This window comes from Lissotriton helveticus, chromosome 5_1 (genome assembly GCF_964261635.1).
Source record: "Lissotriton helveticus chromosome 5_1, aLisHel1.1, whole genome shotgun sequence".
NCBI lineage: Eukaryota > Metazoa > Chordata > Amphibia > Caudata > Salamandridae > Lissotriton > Lissotriton helveticus.
This window is the reverse complement of record NC_136065.1, coordinates 1,916,928,923-1,916,956,190: the sequence shown is the minus strand read 5'-3', so window position 1 is coordinate 1,916,956,190 and position 27,268 is coordinate 1,916,928,923. Positions and strand designations below refer to the sequence as shown.

General features: G+C 46.5%; 1 long non-coding RNA gene across 1 annotated transcript in view; it reads right to left on the bottom strand.

The window, feature by feature from the left end:
• Positions 1 to 2,014: 2,014 nt before the first annotated feature.
• LOC144756019 (uncharacterized) overlaps positions 2,015 to 27,268 on the bottom strand; it is a 96,100-nt gene continuing 70,846 nt past the window's right edge. The window contains exons 4-5 of the long non-coding RNA XR_013595004.1: positions 3,156 to 3,535; positions 2,015 to 2,416 (exon numbers count right to left, since the gene is read on the bottom strand). This is a non-coding gene — a long non-coding RNA (uncharacterized LOC144756019). The remainder of the gene's footprint in view (positions 2,417 to 3,155; positions 3,536 to 27,268) is intronic.

Genomic DNA, 27,268 nt, shown 5'->3' with positions numbered 1-27,268 from the left:
TCCTAGTGTTATAATTAACGTACCAGTTGCCTCATTCCAAGAAGCAGGAATTGGTGTCCTATTTAAAAAAAATTGAGTTACACATTTTTCTTCAGATTAGTAATACCATGTCCTGGATGCCTTCATAAAACCTGCCAGTATACTGTTTGGCCCTGCAGCTTATCCCAATTTCAACTCTTTTAGTCGGACTGCTATTTCTACTACAGTCATCTCCTCTCATGATGTGTTTTTCTGTTTTGAAATTCTCAAAATACTGTTCTGATTTAACCAACCTTTTATACTTTCTATGATGTTTTGTCTTCATAGAGGAAACATGAAACTTGTAATTAATTCCCTATGTCTTCAGTTGCAGTTATTTCCCTCTCTGATTCTTCCTCAATCAACGACTTTATAAGGTTCCTGGATCTGTCTTTTTCAGCCTTCCAAGTTATGATTTCCCCACATCTTTTACCATATTCGAAATGTTGCAACTTAATTGCCTTTCACTTGTCCTGAGTTTCTCTTTCCAAGTGTGCTTTAAACTCATTTGGGAGATTACCCAAGTCTGGGCTCAATTCCTGACATTACTAGGGATACCCTGCGGCAAAGAATTCATCTTCTTTCACCCTGATTTTCCCTTCCAACTCTTGCTTCACTTTTGCTGATTTCCCAATTACGATTGTACCCTATATTTATTTTGCACCTAATAAATGCTTTGTACACTTTCCACACCAATACTATCTGTTCCGAACCCACATTTGCGTTACAGAATTCTTGGATGCTATCAATAATTCTTTGTATTGCCACTGGACCAGCCAGCAACATTTTGTTACTAGACCACCTTGACTGCACCTATTTGCCCATTAGTCTTAACTTCAGGATCACAGCTGACTGATCCAAGCAGTGAGCCAGGAAAACGTGCTATAACTTCCACTTGATTGACCACTGTATGATCTACTAAAAAGTAATCAACTCTTGCGTAACGTCTACATTTTTTACAGTAATGTTTATACTCCCGCCTATGTCCCATTTTCCTGCACAAAATGTCACAAAGTCCTGCATTAAGGGACATATGTATCCAAAATCCGATTTGCAATTCTCAAAGTGCGATTTTTTGCTAATCGCATTTTGAGAATCGCAAATTGTGATGTAAATAAAAAGTCGCTAACTCTGAGATTCCCGTTTTTTATGATTCCTTAACTGCAAAAATCGCAAATAAGAAATTGCAAATGTGGAGAATCTGCAATTCGGTGCAGCTTGATGACATCACACCAGGAAGTGGGAGTGATTTGCTGCACCTGATTGCCTGAGGCAGAGTCAGAGACTGTGAGGCGAGGCAGAGGACTGAGCACAGCATTGAAACTGCTACAATGGAGTCACTGGACAAACAGAAGGACATGGAGGGTGCAGGAAGAAAAAGAAAACACAAATTTAGCAAAAAGGAGCAGGAGGTGCTTATTGAGGAGGTGGTGTGCAGCCATGAACTCCTATTTGGCAAGAAGGCACTCCGGGTACCTGATTCCAGAAAGAAGAAGGTAGGGCTGGACAAACAGGAACATGTCAATGAAGTTGATGTGACCCAGCTGGTATGACATGTGCCAAAAGTCAAAGGAGAGGGTGGCAGCCAGGCAGGCGGAGGCCAACAAGATTGGGGTGGAACATCTACTACCACCAACTCAACACCCCACGAGGAGTTGGTGGAGTCAACTCTCCTGCCCGAGAGTGTCAGTGGTGTGGCTGACATAGACAGCTCCAACCCTGCAACCACCAGCCAAGGTAAGGTGCATGCCAAATGCAGCCGCACACATCACCATCCCATTCACACAGTCAGGAATGCACCACACACAAACTACACATGTCACTCTGGTCCACATTTACCAGCACTCACAGCAGTACATCATGGGAGACGTAGTCAGATGCATAACAGTGGGGCAATGAGACATAGCAATGTTAACGCAGTATGTGAATTCATGTAAAGGGGAAAAGTGAGAGATAGCAGTTAGCCAATACAAATTGAGAAAACTTTATTGAGTGAGAAATACAGACAATGTCACAAAATCATAAATTCCCCTTTCCATCCGCAGCACAAGCCAAGACACAGGAAAACAGCGCAGACTGTTAGGAGTCAGAACATTTGGATGACCAGGCAGGTCATGGGAACTCAGAGGACAACACAGAGGCCACACCTGTCCCACGTAGGAAGCACACAATTGTGCCACCACTGCCACCACTGGAGGATGAAACACAGGCCACAGGGGAGGAGGATGTACAGGCAGAGCCAGGGATGCGTGTGACCCAGGTGCTTGAACAGCACACACCCCAACCTAGGGAGCTAGGAGCAGTGAGATGCAGGTCAAGGGCCAGGACTAGCTCTGCCACAGACGACGATGCCACAGTGTTTGCAGGACTGAAGGGCAGCATGCTCCAGATTCAGCGCCTGCAACAGAAATCATTAAGGTCCATTAACCGTCAGCTGTGCACAATAAACAAAAGCATGCACTACATGGGGGAGAGCATCATGAGCATGGCAGGTGCCATTCATGAACTCTGTGCAACATTCAACAGGGACCAGGTAGCCAGACACATGGCTCCCCAATGTTCAAACATCCATCTGCACAGCTACACCAAGGCGGTGAACCGCCTGTGCACTACCACAAGCCAGCTGACACGTCGCACCGTCAGCATGCAAGTGGAGATGTCCCACTGCTGCCACAACGTTTGCAAAAGGCCTGGCGCAGGTCACCACTGCCGTTGAACAACTGCAGACGGCAAAAGCAGGTGGCTCAGCACTCATGGGCTCTGGGGAGAGTGGGGAGACATCCAGCTGGAGCAGTATCATCCCACCAGTGCCAGATCCAAGAAGGAGCCGTGGGAGACAGGGTGCAGCACCTGTGGACCCAAGGGAGGGCAATCAGCTCCCAGAACGGGCAGCAGCAGTCCGTCCCAGAAGGAGGTGAAATTGAAACAATGAGTCACACAAATGCGTGAGGCAACCCATTCCTACAAGAGTCCCGACTTGCCTGACTACCTGCACTGTGGACCTAACATGTGCTACAGACAGCGACACTCATTGTGTTGGTCAGACTGTGTGATGAACTTTTCATCCTGCTGTTAAAGGTTTGAATAAACACAGATCTGCTACAAAATATACATTGCCTCATGTCATCATAACTCACCTAGAAGTAGTTCTGTGTGATCCCAGCCCGTCTCTGCCATCCGGCAGCTGCCCCAACTCCAACTGCTGGTCTGCTAGGGGGACTTGGGCCATCATCGTTCAATCTATCCGTTTCACTCAGTTCTATTGGGATGCCTTTTCTCATAGCTATGTTGTGGAGCATTGCACGGGTAGCCACAATCTTGCACCAGGTCTCAGGGCTGTATTGGAGGGCTCCTCCGCTTTTATGCAAACAGCGGAAACGGCTCTTCAGGATCCCAAATGTCCGCTCTATTACACAGCGCGTATATTTGTGTGCACGGTTGTATCTCCTCTCCCTTGCATTGGCTGGATTTAGGTACGGGGTCAGGATGAAGTCCCGCACTGCATATGCACTGTCACCTGCAGGGATGAAAACAAGAGGTGGGTCAATGTCCCAACCCCCAAAGATGTACTGTATGTAGGGAAGTGTGCCATGCATTTACCTATCAGGTAGCCCTCACTAAACTCGCCAGCATTGAGACGTCTGTGTATCCCACTATGTCTAAAGATGAAAGAGTTGTGAGTACTGCCTGGGTATTTCGCTACAATGTCATTGAGGATGTTTGGCATTGCAGATGACCTGTATGTTCAGGGAATGGTATGATTTACAGTTTCTGAATACATATTCATTTGTTGATGGGGTGTGAGGGCCACATGGGTCCCATCTATGCAGCCAATTACGTGGGGGAATCGTGCAATCCGGTAGAAGTCCAGTTTTGTTCGCTGTAATGCCTGTTCTGTGCTGGGGAATTGTAGATGTGGTAGCCTCTGTACCATTGCATTTAAGAATGCATGGAAGATGCGCGACAGGCTACTCCGTGAGACCCCACCTGCCACTGCTATCACCCCTTGAAAACTCCCTGAGGCCAGTAGGTGCAGTGAGCACAGAACCTGCACATGGGTGGGAATGGTTTGGGTCCTGCATGTTGGGTGTTCCAGATAGGGTGTCAGCTCCTCTAGCAGGTCTAAAATGGTCTTTGTGTCCAGCCTGTACTTCTCATGGATCTCCTCCTCAGTCTGCTGGAACAGAGTGATGCGCGCTCTAAATATCCGTTCCTGTCGCATCCTCCTCTGTGCTGCAGCCCAAATTCACAGCCTCCTTGCAATCACATTGTAGAAGTCCCTGTTGCATTGTGGGCCTGTTTATTTAGCTTTCACCTGGCTACCACCTGCATTGACTTGGTGGTAATATTGAAGTGCAAAATTTGCGATTTCTCTATTTGCGATTTTCACAGCCTGCGTATCGCAGACTGCGAATTCACAGAGAAATTTGCAGATTTCATGCCTAGCAAAATAAGAAATCGCCAAAATTGCGATTTTTTAATTTGCGATGCGAAATTGTGTCATGCATCGCGTTTCTCTATTTCATGCTGTTTTTATGCGAATCGCAGCGTTTGCGAACGCGAAATAGTTTCATACATATGCGCCTAAATCTTTTTTCTTTCTAGTAACCTTGTGGGCTGCTATTAATTTCCTGTACGTTGTACTATCCAAATCCTTATTCAAGAAAACATTGAAATCTCCCCCAATTATATATGGAGACAGGAGAATCAACAGATTATTTTCAGAATTACTCGGGGGCATCCCATCAACATCATTTGGACAATAAAACCCAGCACATATAAGGGTAAATTGCCCAAGCTCCATTGTTGCTGTAACCCATCTCGCTGCATTACCAGCCTGTAGGTCTAACAGACTAATCCCCAAATTATTTCTTTTTAAGATAGCAGACCCCCTATTTCCATAGCACACTGATGTCATCTAAAATCTACTGGCAAGGCGGACTAGGGATAGCCTACTCGGATGGAGACTGGAAAAAGATATTGCATAATTAGTACTGGTTCGCAATATAATTGCAGAGGGCCCACCTAATCCCGAATGACATCTGCTGCGATGTAATAGCTATGGCTGTGACATCTGCCACATACTGTGCTCTTGCCACATTCTGATGTCCTTCCGGCGCACAATATGCAGAACACTCCACAACACTAACTCTATACCCTTCAGAGACTATGACAATTTGGCCTTTTTACATGACTTTACGGTTGATCATTTGCACCTATGTGAAGCTATCTGGAGGCCAGTTGTACATATGCAGTAACTTTACTGCCAAGTGTACTCACTTACCTCCGGCATCCACATCCAGACAGTAACCTGAGATAGTAGAATTGACCTTACACTATTTCCAGAAGACCAGTGAGTAGGAAGGCAAACAGGTGAGTCTTAAGCAGTATGCTCAGCTGATCAAGAACAGCTCCAAAGGTACTCCTCATCTATCTACCGGAATCGGACAAAGAGGAACAAGCTCATACCTTGCTATATTGGTATATCAGTTCAGTTCAGTTCATAAGTCTTTATTTCGAGTATTTCATCATAAAAGACACAAACATAGAAATAAATACATCATAAAAAACACATCAAGTTTGAAAAGCATTTGGTTAAAACTATATATGCACTTAACTTAAAACACTTTGTACCAAAAAAGGTGCTACAGCGTTAGATATGGCATCATATAGTGGTATGTAAAATATAGTACCATAATAAGATAAGAACAAATCAGGACTGTACTGGGCCAACCCATAGCTTAGTGATTAGCCCTAATGATCCACATCCATCCTAAGAATTTTGTTACCGCAATTACCAGCATTTCCTTTGTATCAGTCCTAAGGATCCTCAATGCCTCTAGCCCTACCCGTGTACCAATATTTCGGCAAATAGGTTTGAGCCATTTTTACCGGGGGGCTATATAGGCGGTACATACAAAAAATATATGGGCAATTGATTCCTTTTGGTCGGTACACCAATGGCAAAATTCATCCTCCTGACCATTCCAGTTTTTGGTAAACGTTTTATTGGAAGGGAACCGACCCTAAACTGGTGGTATAACTTCCTATCACTAGACCTAGTGATAATGTCCCAATAATCTTCTATTGATGGATCAAGTTTATGCTCAAGGAACATTCCAGGCAAGGAAGAGGCATTGGACTGTGCAATATATCGGACTGATAGCCAATATAGATCTTTAAAGGCTTTTCAGGGGGGGAAAAGGTTGTTAGCAGGATCTGTCCACACATTGCCCAATCACATATTCTCTAGGAGCATTCTGTCAGAGGTGCTTCTCAATTCCAATTGCCTTGCGCAGGAGCAGAACGTTGCCTGTTTACCCAATTCCTTGCCACTATCCCTCAGCCCACGCAATTCACTAATGCGTGTGGCCAAGTGGACGGCAACGGGGAAAGGGGAATTGGACAGAGAAGAGACTGCGCCCGTCTTCTTCGGCTACTCTGAACCCCTCTGTGTCTTCTTTCTTCTAACCTTTTGACGGTCTTCTTCTGGCTTGTCACTGAGTAGCTGCAATATAATGGGTTATTACAATTCACTCTAACTTCTCCCTTATCTCTTCCTTATTTTCCTCACTCACTGTAACCTCCCTGATTAGTTGAGCGCCTGTGCTCCTCTTCTATTGCTTCAGCTATTCTTTTCTGTTTAAAAGGCAATGCTTTCTTTCGGTAATGAAATATTGTATACTAGTTTATTTTGCCCTTCCTGTCTCTTAACTGCTCTTTATGTATTTTATTCTTTTCTCTTCAGTGACCTCTCACCTGCCTATTTAACTGAAGCTTCGTCTCGCTGGGGTTCTGGAATAAACTGGTAAGTATTTTATTTGAGTCTTGTCTTTGTGAGCAGTTGTATCTTTTCTTTCCTGACTGTTGTCTTTTCTTTTCCTTTTCTCCTAGATATGAGTCGTAAATAACTGGACTAAACAATGCTTCCTGACTCCTAGCCAGTATAATGAAATTCTCTCTGGTAAACGTTAACCACACTAAATAAAGTTGTAGATTCCGTAGTTGCTCTGTCTTAACTATTCTCTTAAGTAAACCTCAGGCGTTTACCCAGGGTCCCAATAAATTGTAGCGCTGTCAAATAATATTCTGTACACAAGCGCACCACCTCCCACCAACTCCTCACTGTAAGTAACGTCTTTTTCTCTGACTCCGCTTTTCTTCAATTCACTCAGACTTCGGGCTTCAGAAATTCCGACAGATTAAACTATCTGTTTAATCTCGGAAAAGGGGCTCTCAAACAAAAACTAGTTCTCCTCCGCCTCACTGCAGAACTCCGACGAATTCCCTGCTTGCTGCTCCGCTGACGGTATTGGTGAAGTGCGCACTTCACAGCGCGTCTCACCGGTACATTCTGGAATCTGGGGAATGTCTGGAATGCTAAAAAGACCCTCTCCTCGGGTCAGCGTGGTGGCCATATTGGACCTGGCCTCTGCGTGCTCTTTACTAGTTGTATGCACACGGGGACGGAAATGGACCTGAAGACGTCGCCGCTGTGCTTTGCTAGTCGGGTTCCTGACAGTACCCCTCCGCAAGGGGGATCCTTCCAATCTTGGTTTCTTGGGGAATTTCTTATGAAAGTCCCTAATTAACCTAGGGGCATGTACATCTGAACTCAGTTCCCAAGGCCTCTCCTCAGGACCATACCCTTTCCAATCTAAGAGGTAGTACTGCTGACCCTTTCTGATCTTAGTGTCCAGAACCTCCTTCACTTCAAATTCCTCTCCTCCCTCAGTTATTACCGGTTCGGGTTTCTTCCCTACTCTGAGATCTTTAGAAACCTTTTTTAACAAGTAAACATGAAACACTGGATGTATGTGTAGTGTCTTGGGTATTTTCAACTGATAAGTCACTGGACCCTTCTGTTCCTTACTCTCATATGGCCCAATGAACCTTGGTTGAAACTTACGATTCCCTTTCAGCCTTAAATTCTTTGTGCTTAACCAAACCTTATCTCCCACTCTCAACTCTGGGCCCTGCCTCCTCTTCTTATCCGCATATCTCTTATAATCCTTCTTGGCCTGTGTGAGATTGCGCATAGCTGACTGGTGTACCTGAGTGATGTTATGCACTAAATCTTTTACTGCTGGGACCTCCACCTGCTGGAAACTGATAGTGGAATTTGGATGTCTACCTGAGTTGAGAAAAAAGGGGGAATATCCAATGGACACATTCTGAGCGTTGTTATGAGCAAACTCCGCCGTCCACAGATACTCTGACCAATCTCCCTCATGATTTAATAGACATAATCTCAGGTACTGCTCCAGTTCTTGATTTTTCCTCTCTGTTTGACCATCAGATTCTGGATGATAACTTGTAGAAGATCTGGCTTCTATTCCCAATTTCTTAGTAAAAGCCCTCCAAAAATGAGATAGGAACTGGGACCCCTGTCTGAGATCAACACCTTCGGTATGCCATGAGCTCTAGCTACGGCTTGACTAAAATGCTGAACTAGTTCTTTAGCTGTTGGCACCCCTTTTAACGGGACAAAATGGGCCATCTTGGTAAAAGCATCTACACAAACCTATATAGTGTCGTATCCCTGACTAGAGGGTAACTCCACAATCAAGTCTACTGTCACAGTGTGCCATGGACCTGGGGGTGGTGGCAAAGGCTGCAAGAGTCCCTTTGGGGCCATTCTCTCAGAGGAAACTCTGGCACAAGTTTCACAAGTGGCGTAATACTGCCGAATCTCCGGGGTCATATTTGGCCACCAAAAGCTCAGTTTCACTAACTCTTCTGTCTTCCGTATTCCCTTGTGTCCTGCCAAAAGATGATCATGTTACTCATACAAGGCCTTCTTTTTTGGAGTTCCAAAGTCGGTAAATATAATGCCCCATTATGGTAAGGCAGTTTGTCTCGAAGCTCTCGGCAAGGATCCTGTTGTACCAAAGTCTGAAATTCATCCTCTCCCATCGTCTGCTGCTGCGACTCACTGATGCCCCCATTTAGCACGGATCCAATGATTCGCTCCTTGGCAATAATGTTTTGACCTGGAGTTGTTTCTTGAACGTCTTCATTGCCAAGCCGAGATAACGCATCCGCTTTGCCGTTCTGCGCTCCTGGCCGATACGTGATCACAAAATCATAGTCTGCGTAATATAGGGACCAACGCAACTGCCTGGGCGTGAGAGTTCTTGCTGACATCAGAAACTTCAAGTTTCGATGATCTGTGTAGACCGTCACAGTGTGCTGAGCGCCTAACAGATAATGACACCACTCTTTAAAAGCATCTTTGATGGCTAACAGTTCCTTCTCGGTGATGGTATAATTCACCTCCGCAGGTGTTAATTCGCGAGAGCGAAAAGCCACAAGATGCAGTTGACCAGTAGTCTTATGGCGCTGTGAAAGCACTCCTCCCAAGGCCAAATTGGAGGCGTCTGTTTCCACATAAAATGGTTCTGTAGGCTCAGGATGTAGTATTGGCGCTGTGGTGAAGTCACTCTTTAAATCTGCAAAAGCCTTTTCCGCTTCATCTGTGCAGGAAAACTTCACTCCTTTCTTTAGGAGTTTAGTTAAAGGAACCACCTTCTTGGAAAGATCTTGGATGTATCTCCGATAGAAATTGGCAAACCCTATGAAGCTTTGCACCTCTTTCACTGTCTTCGGGGATTCCCATTCCTTTACTGCCTGAACCTTTCTTTCATCCATTGTTATTCCCTTGGGGGACAACACAAAACCCAGGAACTCTACGGTGTCCACATGAAAAGCACATTTCTCCAACTTTACAAATAAATTATTCTCTCTTAATTGTTGTAACACTCCTTTCACATGCCTCACATGCTCTTCCTCAGAACTGGAATAGATTAAAATGTCATCTATGTACACAATGACACTCCGATCTAGGTATTCCTTCAGCACATCATTAATAAAGTACTGAAAAGAAGCCGGAGCATTGCACAAACCATAAGGCATTACCTGGTATTCATACAAGCCGTGTTTGGTTCGAAAAGCGGTCTTCCACTCATCTCCCTTACGTACCCTAACCAAGTGGTAAGCTCCACGCAAATCCAGCTTGGTATAGATTTGTGCCTGCTTAACCTGATCCAGCAATAATGAGATTAATGGTAAGGGGTACCGGTTCTTGATGGTGATGCGATTGATTGCTCTGTAATCGATACACAAGCGAAGACTGCCATCCTTCTTCGGAATAAAAAATAGAGGTGATGACACAGGTGACTGGGAAGGACGGATAAAGCCATTTTCTAGGTACTTTTGCAAATACTCTTTTAAATGGTGATCCTCTTTTTCTGTCAGTGCATATATTCGACTACACGGTAAATTAGATCCTGGCTCCAAGTCTATTCTACAATCAAACTCCCGGTGTGGAGGTAATTTTTCCGCCTCAACTTCGCTGAAAACCTCAGAGAATTCCTTGTAAATTACTGGCAGATCATGCGTTTGGATCACACAAATTGTTCTTTCAACTTGGCACAACAGTCGTATGGGGGTTTCTTCCACATCTTTCTCTATGCTCGTAAAACAATGTTCCTTACAATACAGAGAGTCCAAGGTAATAGTTCTGGCACTCCAGTCTATAGTTGGATTATGCTCCGTGAGCCACGACAATCCCAGTATTAACTGAAATTGCGGCGCATCAATGAGATTGAAATGTAACTGCTCGCTATGTCTTTCTGCTGTAGTTATCTTGACCAATTCGGAGTGACTGGTTATGGGCCCGGAGGAGATATTGGTACCATCCACCGCTCTGACTGGCTCACTTTTGTCTTTCAAAATTGCTCTTAAACCTACTCGTCTGGCAAACTTCTGGTCACAAAAGTTACGGGTAGCTCCCGAGTCCACCATAACCGTGACTTGGCTCAAGATAATTTCTCGAAATTGTAAGGTTACCAAAAGCACCAAATGAGGAGATGACGACTGTAATGTATTTGCCAACGAATGTAGCCTTGGAGTTGTTTCCTCCTCTGCAACCACCAGCCCAACTCCTCTTACTGGAGGTGCTGTGCGTTTTCCACCGGCTTCTGTTTGGGCTTTTTCAGACAGTCCCGCACAAAATGCCCTCCTGCTCCACAATATAAACACTGCTTATTAATTCGTCTTCGATCCTTTTCTTCTTTGGATAGGGGTCCACGGATTGTTCCAATTTGCATTGGTTCACTTCCTTGTAAGGCCTCATTTCCTCTTTAATTTTCTGATCGGGCTCGATCAAATCTTGGAGTTGCTATCCTATAGTCTCGTCGCTTCTCACCACGACGCTCGCTCTGCCGGAAATCGATTTCCAACACCAAATCGATTAGAGCAGAAATTTTGGTGGGTCTATTTGGCACTTGGACCAAAGCATCCTTCAATTCATCTCGCAAGCCTTCTGGGGATCCCCATTGAATCTCTCGGGCGCTGCCAAAGGGATGACTGGGGATAGAGAGTGTATGACCTGTGTAGTAGACTTTGATGTTGCAGAGGTAGTGGCATCTTCCCCATAATTTCCCTGTTCTCTTGTCATCCTAAAACTAACTCCTGATGCTAGGGTGTTTACTTTCAAGTTCAAATCTGGGGTCTCCCTTTTTGAGGTGAGTAATTCTTGTCTAAGATCTCGGTTTTCCTCCCGAACTGCCACTAATTCCTATTGTAACCCTTCCAGTATTACACCTAACCTCTTTAAATCTAAACCTTCTGCCATTCTGCTCAGGCGCAACATACACTTGGGCACTTCACTCTGTCAGAGGTGCTTCTCAATTCCAATTGCCTTGCGCAGGAGCAGAACGTTGCCTGTTTACCCAATTCCTCGCCACTATCCCTCAGCCCACGCAATTCACTAATGCGTGTGGCCAAGTGGACGGCAACGGGGAAAGGGGAATTGGACAGAGAAGAGACTGCGCCCGTCTTCTTCGGCTACTCTGAACCCCTCTGTGTCTTCTTTCTTCTAACCTTTTGACGGTCTTCTTCTGGCTCTTCATTGAGTAGCTGCAATATAATGGGTTATTACAATTCACTCTAACTTCTCCCTTCTCTCTTCCTTATTTTCCTCACTCACTGTAACCTACCCGATTAGTTGAGCGCCTGTGCTCCTCTTCTATTGCTTCAGCTATTCTTTTCTTTTTAAAAGGCAATTCTTTCTTTCTGTAATGAAATATTGTATACTAGTTTATTTTGCCCTTCCTGTCTCCAAACTGCTCTTTATGTATTTTATTCTTTTCTCTTCAGTGACCTCTCACCTGCCTATTTAACTGAAGCTTCGTCTCGCTGGGGTTCTGGAATAAACTGGTAAGTATTTTATTTGAGTCTTGTCTTTGTGAGCAGTTGTATCTTTTCTTTCCTGACTGTTGTCTTTTCTTTTCCTTTTCTCCTAGATATGAGTCGTAAATAACTGGACTAAACAATGCTTCCTGACTCCTAGCCAGTATAATGAAATTCTCTCTGGTAAACATTAACCACACTAAATAAAGTTGCAGATTCCGTAGTTGCTCTGTCTTAACTATTCTCTTAAATAAACCTCAGGTGTTTACCCAGGGTCCCAATAAATTGTAGCGCTGTCAAATAATATTCTGTACACAAGCGCGCCACCTCCCACCAACTCATCACTGTAAGTAACGTCTTTTTCTCTGACTCCGCTTTTCTTCAATTCACTCAGACTTCGGGCTTCAGAAATTCCGACAGATTAAACTATCTGTTTAATCTCGGAAAAGGGGATCTCAAACGAAAACTAGTTCTCCTCCGCCTCACTGCAGAGATCCGACGAATTCCCTGCTTGCTGCTCCGCTGACGGTATCGGTGAAGTGCGCACTTCACAGCGCGTCTCACCGGTACATTCTGGAATCTGGGGAATGTCTGGAATGCTAAACAGACCCTCTCCTCGGGTCAGCGTGGTGGTCATATTGGACCTGGCCTCTGCCTGCTCTTTACTAGTTGTATGCACATGGGGACGGAAATGGACCTGAAGACGTCGCCGCTGTGCTTTGCTAGTCGGGTTCCTGACACATTCTTACTTTTTTAAACCATAAGATGTTTTCTGAACCCACAACAGATCTAACATCCAATATTGCCTTTGCAAAGAGAGCCAGTTCGGGGGTAGTCCAGATCCTCCTCCATAAAGCCACAGGACTATAGCGGGCCACATCCTCTATAGAGTGACATCCTAAATCCATTAAAAGTGGCTTTAGTGGGGTAGAGCGAGGTAGACCTGTTAGATTTCGTAAGAAATTATTCTGAACCTTAACTAACAGGGAAAGGTCCGCAAAACCCCAGAGGTCCGCGCCGTACAGAATCGCTGAACTTATCCTGGAATTGTAGATTTTTAAAGCGGGACCTATCCTTTTTTCAGCGAGGATCTCTGTTATTTGACTAGGCACCCTGATAACTGGGCAAACTTAAGGGATAGAGTGTCGATCTGGGGCTTCCAGCTTAGTTTGCTCTCCAAAACAAGCCCCAGGTAGGTCATGACATTGGTCTGCTCTAGCTGTATGTTATTCATTGTGACATGGCCAACCACTGATCTACTTTTTGAAAGAATCATGAATTTGGTTTTTGCTACATTAACCTGTAAGTCATTATCATGGCAAAATTCCTCATATTTATTCAAGGCCGCTTGCAGCCCCATCTGGGTTTTTGATAATATGAGGGTGTCGTCCGCAAACATAAGTAGCGGAATCTTAATGCCGTCCAAAGAGGGGGCATCAGTTGGAAAAGCTGAAAAGTACTGCACAACCCTGCTTATGAACAACAAAAACAAGGTTGGTGCTAGTACGCACCCTTGTCTTACACCCCGGGACACTGCAAATCTGTTGGTGACCTGCCCTTGCTTTCCCCAGCGAACTTGTGCAAAGTTCGCTTCATGTAGCCTGATCACTATATCCAGGAGCTCCTGGGGCATCCCCATATTACTTAGAGCCCTCCACAACTTAGCCCTGGGTACTAAGTCAAATGCTGACTTCAGGTCAAAGAAGGCGGCATAGATAGTGCCACCTCCCAAACTTACTACTCTCCAATAAATCAATAAAAACCTAAAGACCTGCTCGATGGTACTTGTACATGATCTAAACCCTGCCTGTAGAGGAGACAGTACATCTTCAACCTCAATCCAGCTCTGAATTCTTGCCAAAACCATCCTAGCAACAATTTTCTGGATGGAATCAATCAAGCTGATTGGTCGATAGTTCCCTGGAATTGAGCGATCCCCCTTCTTGTATATTAGCAGGATCTCAGCTCCTTGCCATGAATCCGGGATACATGCCCCCTTTGCCATAGAATTTCCAATAAATACAATATAGGGCACCCAGTTTGTTGGGTCATATTTGAAGAGATCTGCTGGGATGCAGTCCAATCCCGGGGCTTTTCCGCAAGGAACCTTTTTTAGAGCATCCTCAACTTCTTTGATGTAAAAGTTAAAACTTGAGGGGTGGGCATGGGTCGTAAGTCATATGGAGAACAATCTGTTTCCAAGTCCAGCCCTGAAAACTGGGCCTCAAAGTACTCAACCCAGTCCTCGGTAGAGACATGGTTGGCAGGAACTTGGGAATTAGGTGTATTTCCCCATTTAACTATATGGCAGAACTTTGTCAGATTTTTCATCTTACTGGCATCTAAAAGCTCTTCCCAATGTTGCTCATCCCAATCTTTTTTTAGCACGATTTAGGACTTTACGATAGTTAAGCCTAGCCTTCCTGATGTCTGGCATGTTTTTTGACCTTACAGCGCGCACCACTAGACTATAATATTCACGCCATGATTTGTAATACCATGATTTGCTGGGGGATTGGCATGTGGGTTTTAGGGGTTTACTCGTTTTGGAGAAGTGGGATTTTAATCCCTTAAATAATTCTTCATGTAGTGTAATTATTTTCCCATTTATATCTTCCTGAGTTGGGAATGAGTGCAAAACGCCCAGAGACCGTGTTACCTCCAACCTTATCTTTTCCAGAACCCCTGGGTCATCAATGATCCTAGCCCAGCGAACCCTGCGTAGGTCATTAGTGAGCAGGGCATCAGCAGTGACTATCTCAGTTTGATTGTTACAATTGGGACATCCAGTGAGTTGAAGACTCAGTAGGAGTGGATTATGATCGGTCTCTGGGCGAACCAGAATCATCATATCCTCTAGTATTGACCAATACTCACTCTTAATAAGGATATAATCTATTCGACTTTCATATATACCGTTATCAAAGGTAGCCCTACCGTTTTTGTCTGAGATGGAACGCCCATTTGCTGCCCTAAAACCACGCTCCAGGCAAAAACCCATCCACTGCAGGGCCGATTCTGTCCACTTCTTAATTGGCTTTAGGTCAAGGGGAGGAATGTTCCACTGAACATCCTCCTCTACCATGAAATTTTCCCCTTTGTGGTTTAGAGGCTCGAACGAGCAGTTAAAGTCCCCAGCGAATATCGTGTAGCAATCAAAAAGGTTCTAGAGCCACGCCCACCAGGCTGTCCTCTGATATACACATTTACAATAAGGATATCTTGTTGATCTGGCCGATGCCGATTTATAACAAGAATACCCGGACTGTCTACAACAATTTCCACTGGTCTATAGTTAATTGATTGCCTAACCCAAATAGCTAAGCCCCCAGATGGTCTACCTTTTTTTCCTCCTACTGCCGCTTTGTGAAAATTTAGGTCCCCTGGGCGGTGGATAGGGTCCACAGCCCACGTCTCCTGGAAGATCCAGATATCATGTTCCTCCACCAGATCTGACCACTCAACTATGGATGTTTTTCTGTTTAAACCTGCGATGTTCCAGGAGGCCAATGTAAGCGTGTGCTTTTCACTTGCTTGGCTAGGCTGGAGGGAAACCATGACCTGTTGGAAATCTGTATTAGGCACCCCACTCGTGCTAATGCACCCATACTCAAGGGACCCAAAATCCTTTCTCATGGGCTCACCAGTATCCATGCTGGTGCCCCCCGCTGTTTCCACAACATGGTTTTCCCTTGGATTGGTATGGGACTGATTTATCAAATAGATACCATCCAATATAACAATCCCAGGGGTTGCACCTATATCATATGGGGCCGAGGGGCAAGTTTGGGAGATAAAACGGGCGAGTCAATCCACCTCATCCAATGTTCTGAATCTGTTCGCTACAGGGATATTGTAGATAAGATCGCTACCCCTTCCCCTATCAGGGCACCAAGAGTCGTGGGGTGCATCCACCACATGCTTGCTCCCCAATTGATTACGATTCGGGTAAAAGAAGGAGAGAGGATAGGATTCAATACAGGTAGCCATACCCACTCTTACCCATTCACAGATATACTTTACTGTAGTCATATCTCTAAAATTGAGCACTATACAATCTCCTTTTTATATGTTTCTCACGCCTCCCAACCCAGCATACTCTTCGTACGTGTATAATCTCACTAGACACGTTTGGAGGTAGGGGCCTATGCATGTTCAACCAGTGTGTAGACTTGTTCTTAAGTTCTACATAAGATTCTGTAATGTAGCTACCCAACTCTGGGACCCCGGCTAGGACTACTACGTAGGGCGTACAATCTGGGGGGAGATCCAAAACTGTTTTGTTGGTGCTCGTTGCTGCCGGATTAGAGCGCAGCGTGTTTCGAGTTCTCACCTCTAATTAATCTGAAATTTCAGGGTCTTGGGCCCCATGACTACTAGGGGCGGGCACTCTTCTGACAGGAGCAGCAGCTGGTCTCTCTATTGAGGTGCTATGAGATGGCTTTTGTATGCTTCCCACCACTAGCTCAGCTAGTGTACCAGAGTTGGATGTCAAGCATGTCTGGCGTAGCACCGGGGGTGGGCAATTAGTAGATATATGGGGCGCTACCTGATTAACTTCTGGGTTTATGGCCGCCCTTGTGTCAAGTACACATAGGCGCTCCTCAATACACATTAGACGATCATTCAGTGGGGATAAAAGAGAGGAAAATAGTTTCTCCATTCTTGCCCAGAAGCTATCCATTTGGCCTGGTGACCCAGATTCCCCACTATCCAAATATGACGGGCCCATCTCTGCGTCTGGAACGAAATTCATGCTAACAGGAACTGGAGGTTCTTCTATCACCACCCTCCCTATTTTGGAACCGTTATTACTTTTAGTGGATTTCACATTTTTCAATCTCTGGGGACCATCCCCCCTTTTTAGGTCTCAGACCGACGGCTGGCTTGCCAGCCGGAAGTCGGAGAATTAATGTCTTTCAGTGGGTGCTTTAAACCCGACTCTCTCCTCGTCTCTCCTCCATTGACTGGCTTCCTAAACGCAGGCCAGCCATTGGAGGAGAGAGGCGTCCCTCGAAAGAAGCTCCGTCTCTTTAGGATTCGGGGACGTGTTGGTGCTGGTCTTACCACTTTTAAGCCCCGCCCCTTAGTTGCAGCGGGCATTTTTTTTTTACCGATGTCGGCCTCTTAGAGCTGTGCGTCTATCAGCTGCGCTTTCCATCGCTTTGGAAATCTATGGACCGTACGCCTCCCAAAGCTGTGTGTACCTCTAAAGCATGTGTGCCTAGAAGCGTGTGTTCTGGTGGACGCGAGGTTCCCAGTGGCAGCACCTTCCAACGTGCGGTTACCTACCTCTCAGAGAAGTATGAAAAGAGCTGGTTTCATCCTCTGAGAGTTGGGTTTCTGCCAGACTCCTACAGCTCTGTGTTTTCCGCGTCTGTATATCTCCAGGGGCAGTGTGCCTAGAGCAGGGTTAGCAGAGCTGTGTGTCTTCCAGGGCTGTGTATAGAATGTCTGTCTCCAACGATCGGGTGACACACACGCTGTTCACTTTCAAAGTGTGTGCCTAGAGCTGTGTGCCTTGCAGCGCTGCGAACTACTGCGAGCTGCCCTGCCCGCTCCCCCAATCCCTGGCAGACGGTACAGAGCAGCAGCCTCCCCGCAGCAGGCTGTAATAGAGGACGGATGTAATAACATGCCAGCGGTGATAAATCAGGCGGCCCCTCCCCCGGAGGAAGGTCTTCAGAGCCCTGCACGGCCCCTCACTCAGAGCACAGCTACCCTGCTAGAGATCACACCGTGCACCTACGACCACCATGGACGTGCGAGCCCTGGCCCTGCTGAGCCTGCTGCTGGCCGCCGTCTGCCTCTCAGAAGGTGACTCCCAGCGCGGCGCAGATGCCAGTCTGCTCTTGGGCACATCCAGTTAACTACCACAGGAAAGGGAATTTAGGTGTGCACTCACAATGGTCTGTGCACTTTGTCACCTCAAGTCCAGCTCGAGAGGGGGGCGGTGTAATGGCTCTCTGAAGATGCAAACCTCCCCCGTGCCCCCAGCCCAGTGTACTGACGGTGAGTTATTCCATGCCAGCCTCTGGCACTGCACGAGGCTTCAAATGGCTGCCACACACGGGATGGGGCACCACTGACTGCTTCCTGCCCAGCGCCGATCCCTGTGAGGGGGCAGCGCACCACAGATTGCGCGATAGGTGAGAACCCCACAGCCAAGGAAGCTCGTGCTTAAAAGACACCGACGTCGCAGACTGGCTGAGGTCTGTCAAATTGACGTTTCTCTCAAATTGCCCTTTCCACTGAAGACAACACAATACCATTTCCCAGACTCTGTGTATTTCAGGACGGCTGCCTCCCCACAACTGGCCTGCGTGCAAAGGGAAAGCAGAAGCCGGCCCCGTAAAATCTCCCAATGCGGGCCCCTAAAGATTAGGAGATACAGTTTGGCATGGGACATAGTATAGCCTGAAAAATGTGCCCTTCCCTCAAGCAACACTGAGCATTAAACACGGAGCTTCTCTCATCCTTCTTGTGAAAGGACCCCAGCCTGGGAGTTCCCAGCACACAAAGTTCACGCGGGCAAACAGCAGATGCCCTATTTGCGATTACACCGCAGCGCTGCGACACCTTTGCAATGCTATTGCCGGATTGCAAAATGCACCATTTTATTCCCCAGAGTACCGCCCCCACCTCAAACACACCAAATCCACACAGACGTTAAAAGAGTACAAAAAAAATAGAGCAGAGTTGCGAACTGTTTGCAGAACAGCGTGCTTGAAAATGTCTGGTTTCAGCCAGATTGTTCCCTGACGGATGTAGCGCCCCACGTCTTAAACAGAGACTCAGGGTACTTCATGCCTTGTGCCCCATCTCCAGGAAGGTCCCCCCTAGACCACAGAACACTCGAATTTATAGCTCATTGAGATTGCTTGTAACCGGTATGAATATCACACCTGCATCAGTCCCGTGTCTCACCACATTCTACCCTCCCCTCGCCGTTATGCTCCATACAACTGCAGGGGGCGCTCGGTGACACAGTAAACGAGTTTCAAGTGAACTGCACTGCCCCATGTCCTTCTAGCCACAAAGCCACACTGCCCTCGCCCCTGCTATGTCAAGCGGAAGCGCGCAGGCCCTCTGCAAGACAAGACAGCCAGGGAACACAAACACCAGCTTTCATACCGCCACTCACACTTTATTTGTCAAGTAATTTCAGGGATAAATTCCTTTCCAGGGTGGGGTCAGAATACCCCAAAATTAGTGGAGATACGGGTGAAGGGTCTTTAATAAAAAAAAAGGGCAATTGTAATGTAAAAGGGCTTCTTGGAGCTGTGCAGTGCATTCACTGAGGTTCTGTGTCTGGTGAGTGCACGACAACCACGGGGGGCTCTGAACGTCTGTCACTGCCCTTTTGCTTCTGTTGTCACTGATGCAGGGCTCGCCTGACACGGGGAGGCTTGTATGGTAGAGTGCAATCCTATGACTGTGGGGGTATCTATAGTGCAGTGCACTTCAGTCACTTGGGGGCAAGAGTTGATTTGGCTGTGGTACAGTGAGGTGCTGTCTCTGGTGCTGTGCTGGACAACCACTGGGGGCGGGGTGGATTATCTCGGATATAGTGCTCGACTGTCAATGATGATCTTTTATCGTGCAGTGCATGCCTGTGCTCGAGGCTTGCCTCTAGTGAAGATCACGACTGACACTGGGGGAGGGGGGATTATTTTTAGTGCAGTGTCCCGTGCACGCCTGTAAGCTGGGTGCTGCTTATATTGCAGTGCTCTCCTGTCACTGATGTGCTGGTACTGTGAACTGGTAACGGAGGTTGTCTCTTATACAGTGCACTCCTGTCACTAGGGTTTTCTTACTGCTTCTGGCGCTCTGCACGCACATCACTGACATGCTGCTGTTTTTGCCTGCACGACGGGTATGTGTGTATGTGGGGGGGGCAGGGCTCACCTGACACGAGAAAGCTTGTGCGGAATAGTGCACACTTGTGACTATGCAGTGCATGTTATTCATTGGTGACAGTGTTCCTGAATTCTACAGTAGGGGGCACTGGTGGTGCATACAGTAGCCAGATGATGGCTGGAATGGATATGTTTTAGTACTTAACATGTACGATACGTTAGTACTGTACAGTACAATGCTTTGCTGCACTTGAAATTCCCCAGTTGCATTCTGCGTGTCTGCATATTGAATGGAAAGGTGCTCCAGATGCGGCATGTATCATTGATCTACTGCAGGATGAGACAGTTTGTGGCTGTGCACTGTCCGTGCTAATGTATGCTAAGTGGAAAGGCTTTGTTTTAGCTAGAGGTGTTTAAGTGTGTGTGTGACCCTGTGTGTGTGGTGGCTCTGTGTGTGGGTGGGTGGCTCTGTGTGTGGCTGGGTGGCTCTGTGTGTGGCTGGGTGGCTCTGTGTGTGGGTGGGTGGCTGTGTGTGTGGGTGGCTGTGTGTGGGTGGCTCTGCGTGTGGGTGGCTGTGTGTGGGTGGCTCTCTGTGTGTGGGTGGCTCTCTGTGTGTGCATGGCTCCCTGTGTGTGGGTGTCTCTCTGTGTGTGGGTGGCTCTGTGTGTGTGGGTGGCTGTGTGTGGGTGGCTGTGTGTGTGTGGGTGGCTCTGTGTGTGTGTGTGTGGGTAGCTCTTTGTGTGTGTGTGGGTGGCTCTCTGTGTGTGTGTGGGTGGCTCTCTGTGTGTGTGTGGGTGGCTCTCTGTGTGTGTGTGTGTGAGTGGCTCTCTCTGTGTGTGGGTGGCTCTGTGTGTGTGTGTGTGTGTGTGTGTGTGTGTGGAGCTCTGTGTGTGTGTGTGGCTCTGTGAATACTCTCTACTACTCTCTAATGCTCACCTATTGCTATTGTAAATGACAATACAATTTATTTATGTTTTTAAAAAAAAATGAAGAAAAATTTCATGAGCAATGCCAATAGCTGTACCTTTAATAATGCCGAGACCATTGCATTGTAAATAATAATAAGTGTGTGTGTGATAATATGTGTGTGTGTGGCTCTGTGTGTGTGTGTATGTGTGTCTCTGTGTGTGTGTGGCTGTGTGTGTGTACCTGTGTGTGTGTGTAGCTATGTGTGTGCCTCTATGTGTGTGCCTCTATGTGTGTCGCTGTGTGTATGTGACTGTGGCTCTGTGTAGATAGCTTTTATTGTAGGTGGCTCTATATGTGGATGCCGCTGTCTGTGTGAGTGTGGCTCTGTGTAGGTAGCTCTATGTGAATGCTCCATGTAGGTGGCTTTGTGTGGGTAGCTCTGTGTGGATGTAAATGCAAAAAGTAATGCATTTGCAAAGAATAAAGCTATTAGCATTGTAAATGACAATGCCATTTCTTTAACGATTAAGCTATTGCCTATGTAAGGCCATTTATTAATAAAAACAAAAAAATAAAGAGCAATGCCAATAGCTCTACCTTTAATAATGCAGAGACCATTGCATTGTAAATGCTTGTTCTTTTGGCAGCCTGTCCTCCTTTAGAGGAGTACTCTGTCTTATTGGAAGCCAGGTGCATTGCAGATCTAGTGGAGACCCGGGATGTTTGTGGGTTTTGGGCTGGGGGGCTGGCCAATCCTTCGGGTGGAATAGTTTCAACCATGTCACCAGTAGGTAAGCCAGCATTTAAGTCGGAGAGTGTTTGGTTTGGACCTATTAATGGGAGCTGTGGGAAGGGATGTTAGCGAATTTCCCCAGCGAGGAACGTTTGAGGTGCTCCAAATCGAGTGATGCTCTTCATTCCACTAATTCAATCTCCCTATCAAGGACAGAAGAGGCTCTAATAAAAAAGCTATCAAGTGTCCCAATCATACTACCATCTGTATTGACGCCTTTCCCATTTGCATCCCTTGAAGCCGCCATAGAAAAAATGAGTACAACAAAGTGGTGGCGAAAGTGCCCAACTCTACTCCCCTAATTCAGGATGCAGCACTATCCAGCTTTACACAACACAAAATTACAGTAGGGGGGCCCAGCCCAGCCTCCACCAGCCACTAACGGGCACAAACGGGCCCGCCCTTGGCCCAGACTTCGCCCGGCGCGCGCCCGCGCGCGTTCCGCGAAGCGGGATGTGCGCACAAAGAAATACAGGCAAGTGGGAGGGGCGGGAAGAGGCACACAGCTGCGGGCAAACACGGGGCTGCTGGTCCTCGCAGTCCCGTATGATTCTCACACACCCCAGAGTATATCATATTGTGGTACCTATCGTAGACACATGTTCAGAACTTAAGTGCCATTTCTTTGATGCTCCTGCTCATTTTCTATATATTTGTATACCAGCAATAATTTACGATGGAACTGACCATGACTGTTGTGAAAAACCAAAATATGTTAAAAAAAAAGACTCTCTTTGCAAGACATGCTTGATCCTTACAAATTATATCCTACACTCAGCTCTGACGTGCATGAACAGTACTGCACTCCCTACTTTCCAGTTGAGTTTCAGGCAGTGCACAAATATGCGTTTTCAGAGCCCGTACATATTGCAAGATAAAAAAATATATTTCTTCTAGTACAAAGGCCAATTTGAACCGCCTCATTATCCAACACTCATTTGACTTAATTCCCCCCATAGCAGCGAAGGTGGCTCAGGGCTTAATAATTGTGCTTTGTAGTTCTGTTCCCAAGATGTGAACCCCCCATCTACTGAGATCATATCCTTCTCATGTCGATTAGGGACTACCAGTGGTGAGGCCATAATCAAACCACACTTCCTCCCTCTAATATTTGTATTATTTGACAGTTAATTAAATGAATTATAGTGTGCTTATGATGCCTGCGTCTTTCTAATTGTCTCGTACATTTGTCTGAGATTGAACATTTCATTGTTACACATTACTATTAACATTCTTGGAAACTTTAACTGGACCTTAGCCGCAAACGTCTCCAGAACTTCAATATTCTTAAACGGCTCCCACTGTCGCTCTGCCTATTTCTGATTGTATTAGATAGGTAAGGTTTTCATGCTCCAAATGTATACTCTTTAAAGCCTTAGCTAAGATTAGTTGTTTTTTAGGTTTCGCCTGCGAACAGCTGCGCAAGCAGCGTTTCGCGCAGGCGAAAAACTTTTGTTTACAAGTATGTGGCTTATTCCCGCCTCTGTCTTCCATTGGCTAGCTCCATAAATGGAGGCTAGCCATTGGAAGAGAGAGGCGTCCGTCATTCTGAGAGGCGATTCGTGGGCGTTCCCGCCGATTCTTTCCCTCTCCGCAACGTCATGAAGACGTGGCCACTGTGGGCGTGTACTTTTTTTTTTATATACCGATGTTTGCGTTCATTGTTCGCCTTGTCCCTGTCCCGCTGGCTGTTTCCTGACCACCCTCCCGCTGTCCGTGTGCCCGCCCCCCTCCCGCTGTCCGTGTGCCCGCCCCCCTCCCGCTGTCCGTGTGCCGCCCCCCCTCCCACTGTCCGTTAACCCGCCCCCCCTCCCGCTGTCCGTGAGCCCGTTCACCCGCCCCCCTCCCGCTGGGGTCTCAGCCAGGTTTAGACCTCTATTGTTATTTGCTGGATTTCTCCCCTGACGGGGTGGGTGTTTTTTCTCAATGACTGCACCATGTGCAGTTGCACGAAGAGCATTAGATGCACTGGAGGAAATCATGATGCATGTGGAGTTAAATTATTTCAGACAGATTGACACAGGCATGCTGTTGTCGGATTGGCTGCTAGCGCATGTACCAGAATGTATGTTCAGTGGAGCTTTCAAGAGTTAATCATTGGAGTGAGAGCTGATCCCTAATGAGACAGTATTTTCTGGACAGAACTGGTTGGTTCAGCCCAAGGGGCAGATCTCGCAAGCTTTCCAGTGGTCGCTGTAGATAGCCATTTCCCCTTGAAAGAGACTACGGCAGACTCACGCTTTGACTCGAGAGGAAGAGCCAGAACCCATAGGACCAAAGGAATAGAAGGTAGGAGACTGGGCCTTATAGAGCCAATAGGCAGAATCTCAAGGACTCAACCTGTCACAACTCACCTGCTACTTTTCTCTTTAGTAAGTAGCAAGTGTGAAACACATTGTGAGACATTTCTAAGAGCTACAACATGGGCAAATTCAGGGAATCGCGTTATTTCTTAATTCACCAAAGCAAGGAGAACTGGACCTACTTGCTAACCTCGGCCCACTGCCATCGGCGAGCACTTTACAAAGATGACAGTTAAGGATAGATATTGGACTATGAGCAACTGAGAGGAATTTACGGAGTCCAGACCTCACACCTGCTCGCATGATGTAGCTGCCGCCCCCACCATTTATAGTTTTACCACTAACTACATAAGATGTTCCTTCCGAGGTGGAAGGAAAGGAGCATGAGTTTACCTTCAGCAAATGGGATCCTTTGCAAAGAGAGTGAGAATCATAATAAATATTTAGTTTCTAGAAAAAATGCAGCCATCTTTCCAGAGAGCTTTGGCAGTGCCTGGTTGATTTAGCACTGCTGGTAAGTAAAGTTCTCATTCAAGAAGCCCAGCAAACCAGTGTAAGCGGTTGTCATGTTTAAGAAGAGTGGAAAAAGAGTGTAGGAACATTTGTATGATTAATGTATTATGTCTGCCCCCCCAGATGCATCCTCGAACAAGCATTTGCAAAGCAATAGTTTTTGCATTTACGAGAGTTTCGTAAATGCAACACCTAATGCATTGCAAATGCTTGTTCGTAAAAACACCTAGCAGGGCTTTAACTTTAATGTCGGCCGCGCGCCTTTCTATAGACAAGCAGTGTCTAAAGAAAGGGGCGAGGCCACCATTAAAGTGAAAGCACGGTATGGGGCGTTTTTAAAAAAAAAACATCTTTGTCCAATTGACAAACAAATGCTTTTGTGTAAAAGTGCCCCATGCCACACTTTCACTTTAATGGCAGCCGAGCCCTTTTCTCTAGACTCGGCTCATTTAAGGAAAGGGGCATGGCCGATATTAAAGTGTAAGTGTGGCATGGGGCAATTAATTTTTCATTTTTTTAATAAATAGTTTTAAAAAAAAACACTGGGCCGCGTTTGGCACAACAAATGAACCAAAGGCTTGGCCGCCACTATCAGCATGGCATGGCGTGCCGCGCTATGTAAAAATAATAATAAAGCGTTGCGAGAGAGTGTCTTGCCTGTGAAAAAGATTAAACAACATAGTGCTCGAAGGCTGCAATTAAAGCCAACCAAGTAACAATACATTTAAAAGAGGGTGTGCTCATTGGAGGTTACAAAATGAGACACGGTGTTATTTTTATTTTATTTTATTTTATATTCTTCTATAGCGCAAGAATAGACCCCCGGAGGGGTATCTCCGCGCTTTGCCAGTGAATAAGTTCTCAGATGTTAATTAGGGAGGACAATGGAGCATTTAGAGAGAGAGATCAGTTACTGGGAAATAGATATGTTTTCAAGATCTTACGAAAGGTCAGATGATTGGTTAGAGTCCTTATCTCAAGAGGCAGGGAATTCCAGAGCTTTGGTCCCAGGTGGGCCAAGGCTCGCCCCCCTTGTCTGGCCTTTTTTATTCTGGGCACCTGCAGAAGCTGTTGGTTCACTGAGCGCAAGATGCGCCCAGGGGCATAAGGTAGGAAGATGTTGGCCAGATATTTAGGGCCTTTACCTATCACACTCTTGTGAATTGTGCATAGGGTCTTGAAGTGCACTCGTTTCTTTACTGGTAACCAATGAAGTTTGGTTAGCAGGGGAAGGGAGGGAGTTCTGGGAGGGGCGTTGAGGACTATCCTAGCTGCCGTATTTTGGATTACTTGCAGTTTTTTTAACTGCCCTTCATTTGCTCCCAAAAGAAGGCCGTTGCAGTAATCTACTCTGCTGATAATTAATGCCTGCACTAGAGTTTTTCTATGGCAGTCTGGCAGGTAGGGAAACACTCTCCTTAGCATGCCGATGGCTCGAAAACAGGTGCTTGCCACCTGGTTAACGTGGTCCTTGTAGGTAAGTGTTTGATCTATTAACACTCCTAAGTTTCTCACTGTGTTTTTGGGGCTAGGAACGGGGCCTAGTTCCAGGGGCCACCAGTCCGGTGTCCAGTACGTTATTGCTTGCCCAAACAACATGACCTCCGTTTTTCCTATATTGCATTGGAGGCAATTTGCGGACATCCAAGCAGATATTGCTCTCATTCCCTCTGCGAAAGATTTTTTTATCGCAGGTGTCAGGTCTTTAAAGGGGAAGAGGAGTTGGGTGTCGTCAGCGTACGACACTGGTGTAAACCCAAATGATCTTGCTAGGTTGGCTAGGGGAGCCACATACACGTTGAAAAGTGTAGGGCTTAAACAAGAGCCCTGTGGCACTCCCTTATTGAGCTCCCTATGGATGGATTTGTGGGAGCCCAGCCTAACCTCTTGAGAGCGTCCTGACAGAAAGCTTTCCATCCATGCCAATGCCGTACCCTCCAAACCTACGTCTTTTAGTCGCTCAAGAAGCACTTTGTGAGACACCGTATCAAAAGCGGCGGAGACATTCCAAATCCACTCCCAACAGGCCAATAGAAATGCAATATTTTTTTATTTATTGACATTTATTTAAGGATGAATATGGAAATACTTTTATTCCACTGGTGCTTCGACGTCATGAAATGTTGAGATGTTGATTGTTACTAAGGAGGGGCTACTAAGCCTCTTGACCAATGAAAAGTATGTGGCTTATTTCCGCCTCTGTCTTCCATTGGCTAGCTCCATAAATGGAGGCTAGCCATTGGAAGAGAGAGGCGTCCGTCATTCTGAGAGGCGATTCGTGGGCGTTCCTGCCGATTCTTTCCCTCTCCGCAACGTCATGAAGACGTGGCCACTGTGGGCGTGTACTTTTTTTTTTTTTATACCGATGTTTGCGTTCATTGTTCGCCTTGTCCCTGTCCCGCTGGCTGTTTCCTGACCACCCTCCCGCTGTCCGTGTGCCAGCCCCCCCTCCCGCTGTCCGTGTGCCCGCCCCCCTCCCGCTGTCCGTGTGCCGCCCCCCTCCCGCTGTCCGTTAACCCGCCCCCCCCTCCCGCTGTCCGTGAGCCCGTTCACCCGCCCCCCTCCCGCTGGGGTCTCTGCCAGGTTTAGACCTCTGTTGTGATTTGCTGGATTTCTCCCCTGATGGTGTGGGTGTTTTTTTGTTGTTCAAAAGTTCAGTGGAAGGACCAACAGGCAAA